Raw genomic sequence first — 13,658 nt, forward strand, 5'->3', positions numbered from 1 at the left:
TCTTCTGATGTTCTTATGAAGGCCTTGGACTCTCTGCCCCGTTGTTGGCCCTCCAGATGAACAGGTTGGCCACTGTGTGAGACAGGATGCTGGACTAGATGGACCCCTGGTCTGATGCAGCAGGGCTCTTCTTATGAGTGAAAATGAGCCGGGCTCGAAAGGTTAAATCTCTTCTTCCCTCCTTGTGTGGCCCCGATTTCAAAAGCAGCTCTGCCTATGTGCAATTTACCTTTTACAAACTAGTGGAGATCATGGAGGTCTATCACCTCACTTTTGTCCCTGAGAACAGAGTTCTATGGGAACTTATTCCTAGCTCAGAGCACATATCTCACGTAAGTAGGGTTGCCAGCCTCCAGGTGGGGCCTGGAGATCTCCCGCTTTTACAACTGATATCCAGCTGACAGAGATCAGCTCCCCTGGAGAAAATGGCTGCTTTGAAGGGTGGACTCTTGTACCATGCTGCGGCCCCTCCCCTCCCCAAACCCCGCCCTCTCCCGGATCCACCCCAAATGTCTCCAGGTATTTTCCAATCTAGACCTGGCAACCCTACACTTCCCATTTGAAAACACCACCCATGGTAGCTTTCTCATTTAATTCAAAGGCACAGGAAATATGAGAGGCTGTTTATGTAGAAGAAGAAGATGAGGAAGAGATTGGATTTATACCCTGCCCTTCACTACCCAAAGGAGTCTCAGAGCTGCTTACAAACTCCTTTCCCTTCCCCTCCGCACAGCAGACACCCTGTGAGGTAGGCGGGGCTGAGAGAGCTCTGACAGAAACGGCTCTTTTTCAAGGACAGCTGTGCCAGAGTTATTGCTTGCCCAAGGTCATCCAGCCAGGTGCAAGTGGAGGAGTGGGAGAATCAAACCCGGTTCTCCCAGATTAGAGTCTGGGAGAGACTCTAATCTGTACCATTTGTGAAAACGTTCTAGGTCTCTCGTGCTACGTTTTTGCAATCAAGAACTCTGCTGAGAGGATGACAGGAAGAACGTAATGTCACGCTCAGTGTTGCGGGAGGGTCCGAGTCGGTCGTGGATTGAATCCAGTTTGCAAGGCTGAACAATAGCGGCCCAGGTTTGCCTCAGAAAGGTTGTTGGTCAAGTTAAAACTCACTTGCACACAACTGGGAGAGCTTGCTTTACACGAGTTCGAGTGGATACGTCTCCCTCCTCTCTGTCTACCTCGCTAGCTCTCCCCATCTCCTCCCTGGCTTCACCTGTTCGTTCTTGTATTCCTTCAGCCTCCACACCTGTTTCACCCACCCCCCACTTCTTAAAGTAATCGAGCCATGATCCGGGGTTCCACGACATACCACTCTCTTTGCTCCACCCACCAATCCTGTCGTAGATGGTCGGGTCCCTGACGCCCTGCCCAGGTGATTCCGCGTCCCCGACCCCCTCCTTTCTTAGAGTTGTCACCTCTGGGTGGACACTGGGCCAGGATCCCTGGGCCTCCCAGGAACGGTCGAGGACTGCCTGCCCGTCTGCCGCTTGGGGGGGGGGGTCAACAGTGGGAGGGCTTCTAATGTCCTGGCCCCACTGCTGGACCTCCTGATGGCGCTGGTATTTCTGGCCACTGTGTGACACAGAGTGTTGGACTGGATGGGCCTTTGGCCTGATCCAACATTGGCGTCTCTTATGTTCTTATGTTCTTATGTTCTTATGAGCCACGATCCGGGGTTCCACGACATTCCACTCTCTTTGCTCCACCCACCAATCCTGTCGTAGATGGTCGGGTCCCTGACGCCCTGCCCAGGTGATTCCGCGTCCCCGACCCCCTCCTTTCTTAGAGTTGTCACCTCTGGGTGGACACTGGGCCAGGATCCCTGGGCCTCCCAGGAACGGTCGAGGACTGCCTGCCCGTCTGCCACGTGGACTGCTTGGGTTATTTCCGGCGTAGTCGGGAGGGGGTTGGCATCGGCCTCCTGACACGTAAAGCTTCAGATTCACTTCGAGCTCTCTGCCATTGATTGATCAGGCCAGTTTGGTGTTGTGGTTACCGGTAAGTTGGGGTTAAGTGCGCAGACTCTAATATGGAAGAACTGGGTTTGATTCCCCACTCCTCCACGTGCAGCTGCTGGGGTGACCTTGGGTCAGTCACAAATTCTCTCAGAGTTTTTCTTGAAGGAGCAGTTCTCTCAGAGCTCTCTCAGCCGCACCTACCTCACAGGGTGTCTGTTGCGGGGAGGGGGAGGGAAAGGAGTCTGTAAGCCGCTCTGAGACTCCAAGTGAAGGTTGGGGTATGAATCCAATCTCTTCTTCTCCCTTCTCTTCTTCTTCTGGGACGCCAGTCAGAGTTCAGATGGGTGGCGGAAAGTGTAGTCAGGTCGCAGCCGATTTATGGTGACTCCGTAGGGGTGTCGAGGCAAAATGTTTATCAGCAGTTTACAGTTTTGCTTTACTGTTCAGAAGGAACGCAATATTGATTTTTTTATGGTTTCATAGATGCCAGCGTTTGCCCTGACCTGGATAGTCAAGGCTAGCCCAATGCCCTCAGGTCCTGGGAGCTAAGCAGGGTCAGCCCCAGTAAGGATTTGGATGGGAGACCACCAAGGAATACCAGGGCTGCTACGCAGGCTGGGGCTATTTCCTGCAGGAGCACAGAGGAGCGGAGCTCCAGCAGTAAAGAGCCCAGGGGGCGGGCACATGCAACAAGCACCTTTCTTTCTTATTCTCTCTCTTTCTCTCTGAGGAATTTCACATTACCCTTTTTAACGCGTTTTGAAGCTGTTTTTGATACATCATGGAGTAAACCGGTATAGGGCTGCCATTTCACACATGGCTTTCCCCTTCTGGTAAAGAGCTGGATCTGAAGCGGTTTGCCATTTCAGACTGCACCGCTTTTTCCCCACCGTTTTTCGCCCGCGCGGGCAATCTCCGGCTTTTTTTTTTTTTAACATTCACTTTATAGCTCTATAGCACTATAACAAAACACTCCAGGCATTCCAATGGCGTTGATAGATTGCTGTTCCGTTATAGCGCTATAGCACTATAACACTATAAAGCAAACTTTTTTTAAAAAAAAAAATGCTGGTGATCGCCTGTGCGGGCGAAAAATCACGGGGAAAAGCGCATTAGAACTGGGAGAGGAAACTGAAGACTACTTGGAAGCGGTTGACAGGTAAAACGCTTCAGCCCCGTTTCCTAAACGGGACAGAAGCGTTTCTATGTGAAATTACAAATATATTCCAGTAGGGAACCGGTTCTAAAACAGTTCTGTCTGAAATGACAGACCAGAAACTGTTTGGGAACCATTCCTCTTCCGGATTATATCATCTGTCTGAAATTCCTCTGTTTCTTTCTGCACAGATCTGTGTGAGGGCAGATCTGTGCATCCCCCACACCGAGCTAGCAATCCAAAACAGTCCAGTGGCAGCTTTAAGACCAAGTTTTATTCAGGTACAAGCTCTCCCTCCTCTGCGAGGACAGATCTGCACATCCCCGTCCCCCCCAATAGCTGGCAATCCAAAAGAGTCCAGTGGAGCCTGAGCGGTGGGTGTTGCCTTCTGACACACTTCCGGTGATGACAGGGGGGGTGGCACATGCAAATAAGTTATGCTAATGAGCTCCTGCACCTCTTTTTCTACGAAAGGACCCCTGAGTAACACAGATGGCTGCAGTCCTTGAAAGCACCTTCAGGTATGCTTGCCAACTTCCAGGTGGTGTCTGGAGGTCGCCTGGGATTACAAGTGATACAGGAAATGAGGCTCAGGGGCAGGGGATACCCCACTTCCAGAGGGGGGCGCAGCAGCCCTATTAGGGATTGTTAATACTTATGTTTTGCTTCAATTCCATTTTGGTGCCAGTTTGGTGTAGCGGTTAGGGATGCGGACTTTAAACTAGGAGAACCGGGTTTGATTCCCCACTCCTCCACATACAGCTGCTGGTGTGACCTTGGGTCAGTGACAAGTTCTCTCAGAGCTGTCCTCTCAGGAGCAGTCCTCGAAAGAGCTCTCTCAGCCTCACAGGGTGTCTGTTGTGGGGAGGGGAAGGGAAAGGAGACTGTAACCCTTCTGCATGCAAAAGCACAGATGCTATTATGGAACACCCTTTCGAAACTAGAAAATGGTCACCTCAAGGTAACATTTCCTTCTGAATTTCCCATAGGTCCCTCCCTCACCATGGTGTTGGTGGACAGTGCTGTCAAGTCATAGCTGATTTATTGCGACCTCTCATGGGGTTCTCAAGGCAAGAGACGTCCAGAGGTGGTCGGTCATTGCCTGCCTCTGCGTAGGGACCCAGGACTTCCTCTGTGGTCTCCTGTCCAAGGACTAATTCCTGGCACCCTCCAAGGGTTTTTTAAAAGTGGGCAAAGCAAGATGCGGTTTTTGTCCAGCAAAAAAGGCTTCTGTTTGGCCAATGGAGACTGGATTGGCTGTGCTGTGCAGATTTCTAAAAAAAAATCTTGCTTTCGTAGTCACTGTCACCACAACACAAGGATCTTCACTTCACGACCGAAGGGAAGCTGCGGCTGCTGTTGTGTGGCTGATTTGGCTTCCTGTGGCAGCCCTTTGTAGCAACCATTTTGTGGCTGGGCCTGCCACGCTTGGTCAGAATTCCACAGTGGCCCACAGGCTCAGAAAATTTGGGGCCCCTTGCAGTAGCCAGTAACACCAGAGAGCCTGAGACCCTGGAGCGCACAGGAGCGGAGCTCTGGCAGTAAGGAGCCCAGGGGGCGGGTACAAACAACAAGCCCCGCCCCCTGCTCCCAGCAGCCCTCAGTTGGACCACGAGGAGCAAGAAGCCGCCAGGTAAGTTGCAGAGCCGCCTTCAGGTACAAGCTCTCCCTCCTCTGTGAGGGCAGATCTGTGCGTCCCCCCCCCCATAGCTAGCAATCCAAAAGAGTCCAGTGGAGCCTGAGCGGTGGGTGTTGCCTTCTGACACACTTCCGGTGATGCCAGGGGGTGGGGCATATGCAAATAAGTTATGCTAATGAGTTATGCTAATGAGCTCCTGCACCTCTTTTTCTACAAGAACGGGACAGAAAGCAAAGAGGAAAACAAACAAATTCAGGCACTAATTCTGTGGTTAGTTCAGAGGTCATTTCGGGGGGGATCGCGGGGGATCGCAGTTCCCCCGGGTGAGGTATGGGGGGCGGGGCACATGACGAAGCCCCCCCCCGCTTCCGGCCGCCCTGCTTCCGGCCCTCATTCAGCCAGGTGGAGGCAGGAGAAGAGGGAGGGTAAGTTGCTTCCTCCCTGCCTCTCCCCACCCCTGCCTGCCTGGGGCCAGGGAGGGCCTTCGCGGGGCTTCCTTGCACTCCTGCCGGCCTTGCAGGTCCACCGCTGGGCCCCTCATGGGGCTCGGCAGTGGAGCTGCAAGGCCGGCGGCGGCCGGGACCGTTGGGGGCGGGGGGTGTGGCCTTATGACACACTTCCGGTGATGTCAGGGGGTGTGGCCTTATGACACACTTCCGGTGATGTCAGGGGGTGTGGCATATGCTAATGAGTTATGCTAATGAGTTCCCCTAGCTCTTTTTCTACGAAATTGACCCCTGACTGTATGGCATCATACCGCACTTTGGTAGGGTTGCCAGTTCTCCCCTTCATCCCAGCGGGGGGCTCCAGCCCGGCTCCTGGCGTCTTCTGCTGTGCACAGAGCATGTATGCAGTGATGACGTCACCTGGAAGTGACATCATCACGCTGGGCACATCGTTCAGGGGACACTCTAGCATTCAGATTAAAACTCTATGGTCACCGTAGAGTTTTGGCCGAATGCTAGAATGTACCCTGCACAACATGCCTGTCGCGATGGCATCACCTCTGGGTGACATCATCGTGCCAGGTATGTCGGGAGGGCCGTGACCAGTGTTCCCTCTAAGCTGAGTTAGTGTGAGCTAGCTCACAGTTTTTTAGCCTCCGGCTCACACATTTTCCTCTTAGCTCAGGAAAGATGGCTCCAGAGCAAACTAATTGATGCAGGAGCCAAATCGCTCGCTCACAACTTTAATGCCAGTAGCTCACAAAGTAGAATTTTTGCTCACAAGACTCCACAGCTTAGAGGGAGCATTGGCCGTGACTCTTCAGGGGCAGGACTCCCCTGCTGGCCAGCAGCGGATCGGGGGGCCCAAAACCAAGGGAAACCCTGCCCCTGTCGGGGTTTTGGCAACCCTACACTATGGTATTATACCACCCCCCAAACCGCACCCTCCTCAGGCTCCACCCTCAAATCTCCAGGTATTCCCCAACCTGGAACTGACAACCCTGCCTTCAGATGCCATTCAATCGTATCATTTCTGGGCTTTGCCGAACGCTCCAGAAAAAGCACACAAAAATCTTCCAAGGTATCCAAAGAGTGATTAACACTTGGAATTCACTGCCACAGGAAGTGGTGGCGGCTACAAGCATGGACGGCTTCAAAAGGGAATTAGATAGGCATATGGAGCAGAGGTCCATCAGTGGCTGTTAGCCACAAGGTATAGATAGGGGCTCTGGGGCAACTGATGCTCTGTCTTCTTGGTGCTTGGGTGGGGGGCAACAGTGGGAGGGCTTCTAGTGTCCTGGGCCCCACTGGTGGACCTCCTGATGGCACCTGGTATTTCTGGCCACTGTGTGATACAGAGTGTTGGACTGGATGGGCCTTTGGCCTGATCCAACATTGGCTTCTCTTATGTTCTTATGTTCTTATGTATCATCACTTCGATTTTTGAAAAATCTGCATTTTCTCCTAATGGTTTCTATGGGTTATTCAGAAGGGATTGCCCATTGCCTTTAGCATTCTCATTCAAGGCACGTGGGTTTGAGGCCTCGTTTGAATTCCAAACTGATGTTCAAAGGCCGCGTTCTTGATCAAGACGCCTCTAACGAGTTCGGTGCCAAGCCCCGCGACAAGGCATCGATTACATGTCTGTGTATTCCTCAGTTCTATTGATTTTTTTTAAAGCCTTACTTAAATCAGAGCCAGCCATAAGCACGGATTAGACAAAAAGTATTATACTTGATCTGAAATCCGATTTCCCCCTCCTGTTAAGCTTTATTATTTAAACATGTTATTTTAGGAGGTACACGGAAAGGCGGCAGCCGTGCTGTGTATCGCCGAGAGCATGACTGCACACTCCTCGTGGGGGAAAGCACAACTCAGGAGTACCCTAGGTTGTCAGCAAGTCTGGTGGGGATTTCTCCATGGGTTCCACTGAAATGAACGAGAATCGATCAAGAGCACCAGAACTGCCCATTCACTTCAATGGAGCATACAAAGAAGAAGTTCCCTTTGGATTGGGACCCCATTCAGGTTGCCAGGCATGGCAACTCGTGGGAGATGGGTGGAGGCAGGTCCTTATCATAGAATCATAGTATGTTAGAGTTGGAAGCGACCTTGCGTGTCATCTAGTCCAACCCCCTGCACAATGCAGGAGCACAGCCGAAAGATAGCCCTACAACATACCGGAAAGATGGTCGTCCAGCCTCCGCTTGGAAACGTCCAGTGAAGGAGCATCCACCACCTCCCGAGGCAGTCTGTTCCACTGCTCAACCACTCTTACAGTTAGGAAGTTTCTCCTGATATTTAGCGGGTAACGACTCCCTGGTAATTTCCACCCATTAGATCTAGTCTTGCAGTCCGGAGCAATCCTACGGGGGGGGGGGAGTGATCGTCATCACTGCACGATGACAACACTTCTGGCACAACCCGGAAGTGCTAAGATCACACGAGGGCACCGCTCTAGCAGTGTTTTGGGACAGGAAGTGACATCATAACACTCTAGGGATTTCAGAAATCTCTATGATAAAAACCATGGAGATTTTGAGGTTCCTAGAGTGCTCTGGCACCATTTCCTGTTCTAAAACAGGAAGTGACATCCCAGAAGTCTCTGCTCCCCTCCCCCCATCCTCCCGGGGATTGCCAGCCAAAGGATCAGGCTGGCAACCCTATCACAATCTGGAAAAAAAAGTCTATATCCCTGTTGCCCAGCCCAAGCTGAAAAAATCTCTATACCCGTGTCGCCCAACCCAAATGTCTATGTGTAGTTTGCTGTCTGTTCATGGTTCACTTAGACCAGTGATCCTCAACATGGGCGTCATGGAGCTCACTGATGTGTTTCGTGGTCCCACTAGCTTTTCCCTCAAAGTGCACGATGACCCTTGGGTATACGCGCTGGGTTAACCGAGGTTCCCGCTGGAACAGGAATAGTGAAGAAGCACATAATGTTCTTTCTTATTTTTTTTGCTGCCGCACATAGCAAACGGAAGATGTGGGTTGCCAGGGGGAACTGGGAAACTGACCCATCTTGCCTCGCTCGCTCAGCGTCTAAATACGGACGAAGACAGCTAAATTTAGGGTCCGGTGCTTGAAAAATCAAATCAGGCTCGACGCTGTTAAGTGACACAAACAGTTCTGGGGTTATATATCCTGGCAGTGAGGAACTACAGCTGAGGAGATTTTGAGATGTTCCAGCAATGGCACACTTATGTCCAAAAGCCAGCACATGAGGGTCCATTGGAGGAAGAGGAGCTTGGATTTATACCCCGCCCTACACTCGGAGTCTCAGAGCGGCTTACAAACTGCTTTCCCTTCCCCTCCCCACAACAGACACCCTGTGAGGTAGCTGGGGCTGAGAGAGCTCTGACAGAAACTGCCCTTGCAAGGACAGGTCTGACAGAACTATGGCTTGCCCAAGGTCATCCAGCAGCTGCAAGTGGAGGAGTGGGGAATCAAACCCGGTTCTCCCAGATTAGAGTCCGCACACTTCACCACTACACCAAACTGGCTCTCATTGGCTTCACAGATTGGCCTTCCAGGAGCGCTTGGGCGACCGGCGAAGGGTTTAATAAATTGGCATTTGGGGGACTGGCTTGAAAATCGGGGGTCTGAAATCCTCCAGTTCTCCCTCTCTCCCGACGTGCTTTCCTGGATTCCCTAAACGCCAACCTCCCCACCCCCATCCCCGCAGGCAAACAACAGGGACATCAGCTGAATTACAAGGCCGCACGAAGGCCAGAAGCACCATCGAATTAATAAAACGGAGAAGAAGAAAAAACCACGTTAAAAAACAGCCAGGTTCAAAGCGACAGGACCGGCTTGCCTTCGCCTTTGGAAAGTGTTTAAAACAGTTGTAAACAAGTCACCGAGCATAGATACAGTCTCCATAGCAGCGTGGCAACAGTTAAGGGCTCCTTCCAAACATATCCAAAAGGAAACTAAAAATAGTCTTGACAGTGTCAAAATATGTGTGTGTGGGTATATATATTTGGAGAACAGTACACAAAAAGAGGAGTTTGCCTGTCGACATCACTCCGGCAAAAAGGAGACACGGAATAGATTTGGGGGTGACGGGGGGAAGGGTCTTTCCTTTCTCTTTTTTGAACGACGGCGCAATGAACAAGCGGCATTCGTTTTTGTTAATCTGCATACATGGCGACGCCGCGTGCCTAATTCAGAAGGGACTAGGGTCGCCAACCTCCAGGCGGCACCTGGAGACATCCCCCCACTATTATAATTGATCTCCAGATAACCAAGATCAGTTCCCCAGGAGAACATGGCTGCTTTGGAGCCTGGGCTCCTGGCCAGTGGCTATGGTGGGGGTACTGGGGGCACCGCCCCCTTCCTGAAAAGGCTGCCCCCTCACTTCTTAAAGCCCCCCCCCGCTTCTTCCCAAAAGCATTTAAAGGATCTTTTAAATGCTTTTGAGAAAAAAAGCAGAGGGGGCACATCCCTTTCCCTCCCCTCCTGCACGACTTAAAGGGCCCTTCAGCTGATCAAGGCAGCTGATCGGTGGGAGCGTGTGGCCTGCTGTTCAGCTGGAGGGCCCTTTAAATCATGCGGGAGGGGAGGGAGCACGTGCCACCAATGCTCCCTCTAAGCCTGTGGAGTCTTGTGAGCAAACATTCTACTTTGTGGGCTCCTGGCACGAAAGTGGTGAGCCAGCGATTTGGCTGCTGCATAAGCTAGTTTGCTCTGGAGCCCTCCTTCCTGAGCAAAGGCAAAAATGTGTGAGCTGGAGGCTAAAAAAACTGTGAGCTAGCTCGCCTTCACTCAGCTTAGAGGGGACACTGCATGCCACCGCTTCATTATGGCAGATAATGGCAGCCCCACCAGAAAAATCTTTGCCCCGCAAGCTGCAAAATCCTGGGTAGGGACCTGGCAGACTCTATGGCACTCTACCCTGCTGAGGTCCCTCCCCTCCCCAAACCCCGCCCTCCACGGGCTTCTCCACCCAAATCTCCAGGTATTTCCTGACTCAAAGGGGGCAACCTTATAAGCAGGGGTCATTTCCTGTGGGAGCGCACAGGAGCGGAGCTCCGGCAGTAAGGAGGCCAGGGGGCGGGCACGTGCAACAAGCCCCCCCCTGCTCCCAGCAGCCCTCAGTCAGAGCAAGAAGCAGCCAGGTAAGTTGCAGAGCTCCCCTCCCCCATCCCGCCTTCAGGTACAAGCTCTCCCTCCTCTGTGAGGGCAGATCTGCACGTTCCTAACCCCCCCCCCAATAGCTAGCAATCCAAAACAGTCCAGTGGAGCCTGAGCGGTGGGTGTTGTCATCTGACACACTTCCGGTGATGCCAGGGGGTGTGGCATATGAAAATACACTATGCAAATAATGAGTTATGCTAATGAGCTCCTGCACCTCTTTTTCTATGAAATGACCCCTGCCTATAAGGAACCATTGCCTGTGGGCTCACTTTGTGCAAGGAGAAGCCCCGTAAGCTGTAGCCCTCGCTACCCAGGCAGCCTTCTTGATTCTGATGCGAAACAGCAGTCTGAAATGCACATGGCTGTGTAAAAGCAGTGTCCTCTGCACTAACTTCTTGCACATTTATTTTTCTTTTGCAAAATGAAGCCTCTGGGATTACTCTATCATGGAGGAGTAGAGCAAGGGGAAAGGTTAACCCCAGGGGTCATTTCCTGCAGGAGCGCACAGGAGCAGAGCTCTAGCAGTAAAGAGCCCAGGGGGCGGGCACATGCAACAAGCCTCGCCCCCTGCTCCCAGCAGCCCTCAGTCAGAGCAAGAAGCAGCCAGGTAAGTTGCAGAGCTCCTCCCGATCCAAAACAGTCCAGTGGCACCTTTAAGACCAAGTTTGATTCAGGTACAAGCTCTCCCTCCTCTGTGAGGACAGATCTGCACGTCCCCCCCCCCCAATAGCTAGCAATCCAAAACAGTCCAGTGGTGCCTGAGCGGTGGGTGTTGCCTTCTGACACACTTCCGGTAATGTCAGGGGGTGTAGCATATGCACATAAGTTATGCTAATGAGTTATGCTAATGAGCTCCTGCACCTCTTTTTCTTCGAAATGACCCCTGGTTAACCCTATGCTAACTCATTCAATCCTCACATATGCATTCTCAACAAGAAGGGCTATATATCCTCTCTATTTTAGTGTATTTCTTTTTCAGAATAGTATATTAGAATACTGAAATGTAATGCAAGGAATATTAGGAAGATTGGCTGCATCCACCTCAAAAAAAAGGGGGGGGAAGTGCTGTTAAGTGACCTCAATGCCTGAGAGGAGAGAATGGAGAGCATCGGTTTACTTCCGACAACTAGGAAAGAGACCTTTACACATTTATCTGCCATTTTGACACATTTATTGCCTTACAACCGTTGACCTTATAGCCTTAGCTTGTTATTTAGTTTTGGTTTTGCACATCTTCGTCATGTTACATGTTAATTTGCTGTTCTGCCTGTCCTATAAGTTTGAGCCTTACCTACCATTCCAACGCATTTGAGAATGCGTGCCTGTACATGAAAGCTCATGCCTTGAATAAAACTTTCTTGGTCTTAAAGGTGCCCCAGGACTTCTTCTACCTTTTCTACCCAGATGTTTGTTGCTGGGGGGGGGAATAACTGTTGGAAATGTATGTGATTACAAGGTCTGACAATTCAGTCATTATAGGGTTAACTTGTTTTCCTAGTATTGCTATTGTTTAGGCCGACCTGGAAGGGATACCTGGCACTGAGCCAATGGGGAATTAGCCCGGGAAAAGTAGCTTCCTACTGTGATACAGATTGGTAATTTGTTTCAGGTGACTTCCTTTCTAGGGGTCAAGAAGAAGGAGAGATTCTCCATTATCTGTGTGCTAGTGTTGACTATAGGCAGCTTAGAAAATGTAAGTGTTATGTTTGTTTGTAGTAATCCCGTGTACCTTTTACCCTTAGAAATAAAGGTTTTTAAAAGCAAAGAAATCTCTTCTTTCCAATAGAGCAAGATCAATTAATAGTCTAAGTATTAAACACTTTTGACTATTTTACAACAATAACACCCATGAACTGCTTGGATTCCCATAGGGGAAATCTACCTGTATCTGCAAGTTTTCCCCAGGATGGGTAAAAGCCATTCGTAGCTGTTTTTTCCAGGGAGAAAACGGCAGGAGAGGAACGGATTTCCCTTCCTCCCTCTCTCTCTTCCTTCTTCTCCTTGTAAAGCAATCTTGGAGGCTACATTTTCAAAAGGGGAGGGGGGGAGAGACATTTAAAATAAGTCCAGGAGAAACTGAGGTGGCCAACTGGCTGGAGAGCTGACTAGCTTGAATAAAGGCTTAATGAGATGAAAAGTACTGAGGCCAGAGGCTCAGCATGGTGAATCAGCTCTTGTTTATTTAATTACATCAGCAACGAAAGATGCCTTTGGCCGGTCAGTGCCCGGCTTATATGCGTGACCCCCACCACACCCACACACACCCATCACCCGTGATTGGCTCTATTTACACGTTAACAACTTGATAGGTCTACTTTCGGATCCGGGCGAACCCATTGGTGCGCCCTAGGATCCGAAGTGGCCATTGTCTTAGGGCCGAAGGTCGGAAGGTTTATCAGACCGCGGCCATCTGATTGCAGCTTAATACACAACATGAGAAGCGAAGCAGGGTCAGCCCTGGTTAAGACTCGGATGGGAGACCACCAAGGAAGCCCAGGGTTGCTACGCAGAGGCAGGCAACGGCAGACCGCCTCTGTCCTGACCTGGATGGTCCAGGCTAGCCTGATCCTGTTAGATCTCAGAAGCGAAGCAGAGTCAGCCCTGGTTAGTATTTGGATGGGAGACGACCAAGGAAGCCCAGGGTTGCTACGCAGAGGCAGGCAACGTCAGACCACCTCTGTCCTGACCTGGGTGGCCCAGGCTAGCCTGATCTCATCAGATCTCGGAACCTAAGCACGGTCAGCCCTGCTTAGTATTTGGATGGGAGACGACCAAGGTTGCTACGCAGAGGCAGGCAATGGCAAACCTGGGTGGTCCAGGCTAGCCTGATCTCGTCAGATCTCGGAAGCTAAGCAGGGTTCATTCACCTGGAGGAAATGGCCACTTTGGAAGGTGGACTGTATGGCATTTATACCCCATCGAAGCCCCTCCCCTCCCCAAACTCCGCCCTCCTCAGGCTCCACCCCCAAAATCTCCAGGTATTTCCCAGCCCAGATTTGGCAACTCTAATATTGAGCTTCAGAAATCTGAGAAATGGCAATTTGGCCGACAGGCCTAGTTACCTACTCTGAGTCTGGAAATACCCAGAGATTTGAGGGCAGGGCCTGAGTGAGTGGGGAGGGACCTTGGTAGGGTATAGCGCCATGCAGTCCACCTTCCCAATCAGCCATTTTCTCCAGGAGAAGTGGAATATACCTGAGGGACTGCCTTTCCAAGAAGAAGAAGAAGAAGAAGAAGAAGAAGAAGAAGAAGAAGAAGAAGAAGAAGAAGAAGAAGAAGAAGAAGAAGAAGAAGAAGAAGAAGAAGAAGAAGAAGAA

This window comes from Gekko japonicus, unplaced genomic scaffold (genome assembly GCF_001447785.1).
Source record: "Gekko japonicus isolate JY-2015 unplaced genomic scaffold, Gekko_japonicus_V1.1 scaffold1100, whole genome shotgun sequence".
NCBI lineage: Eukaryota > Metazoa > Chordata > Lepidosauria > Squamata > Gekkonidae > Gekko > Gekko japonicus.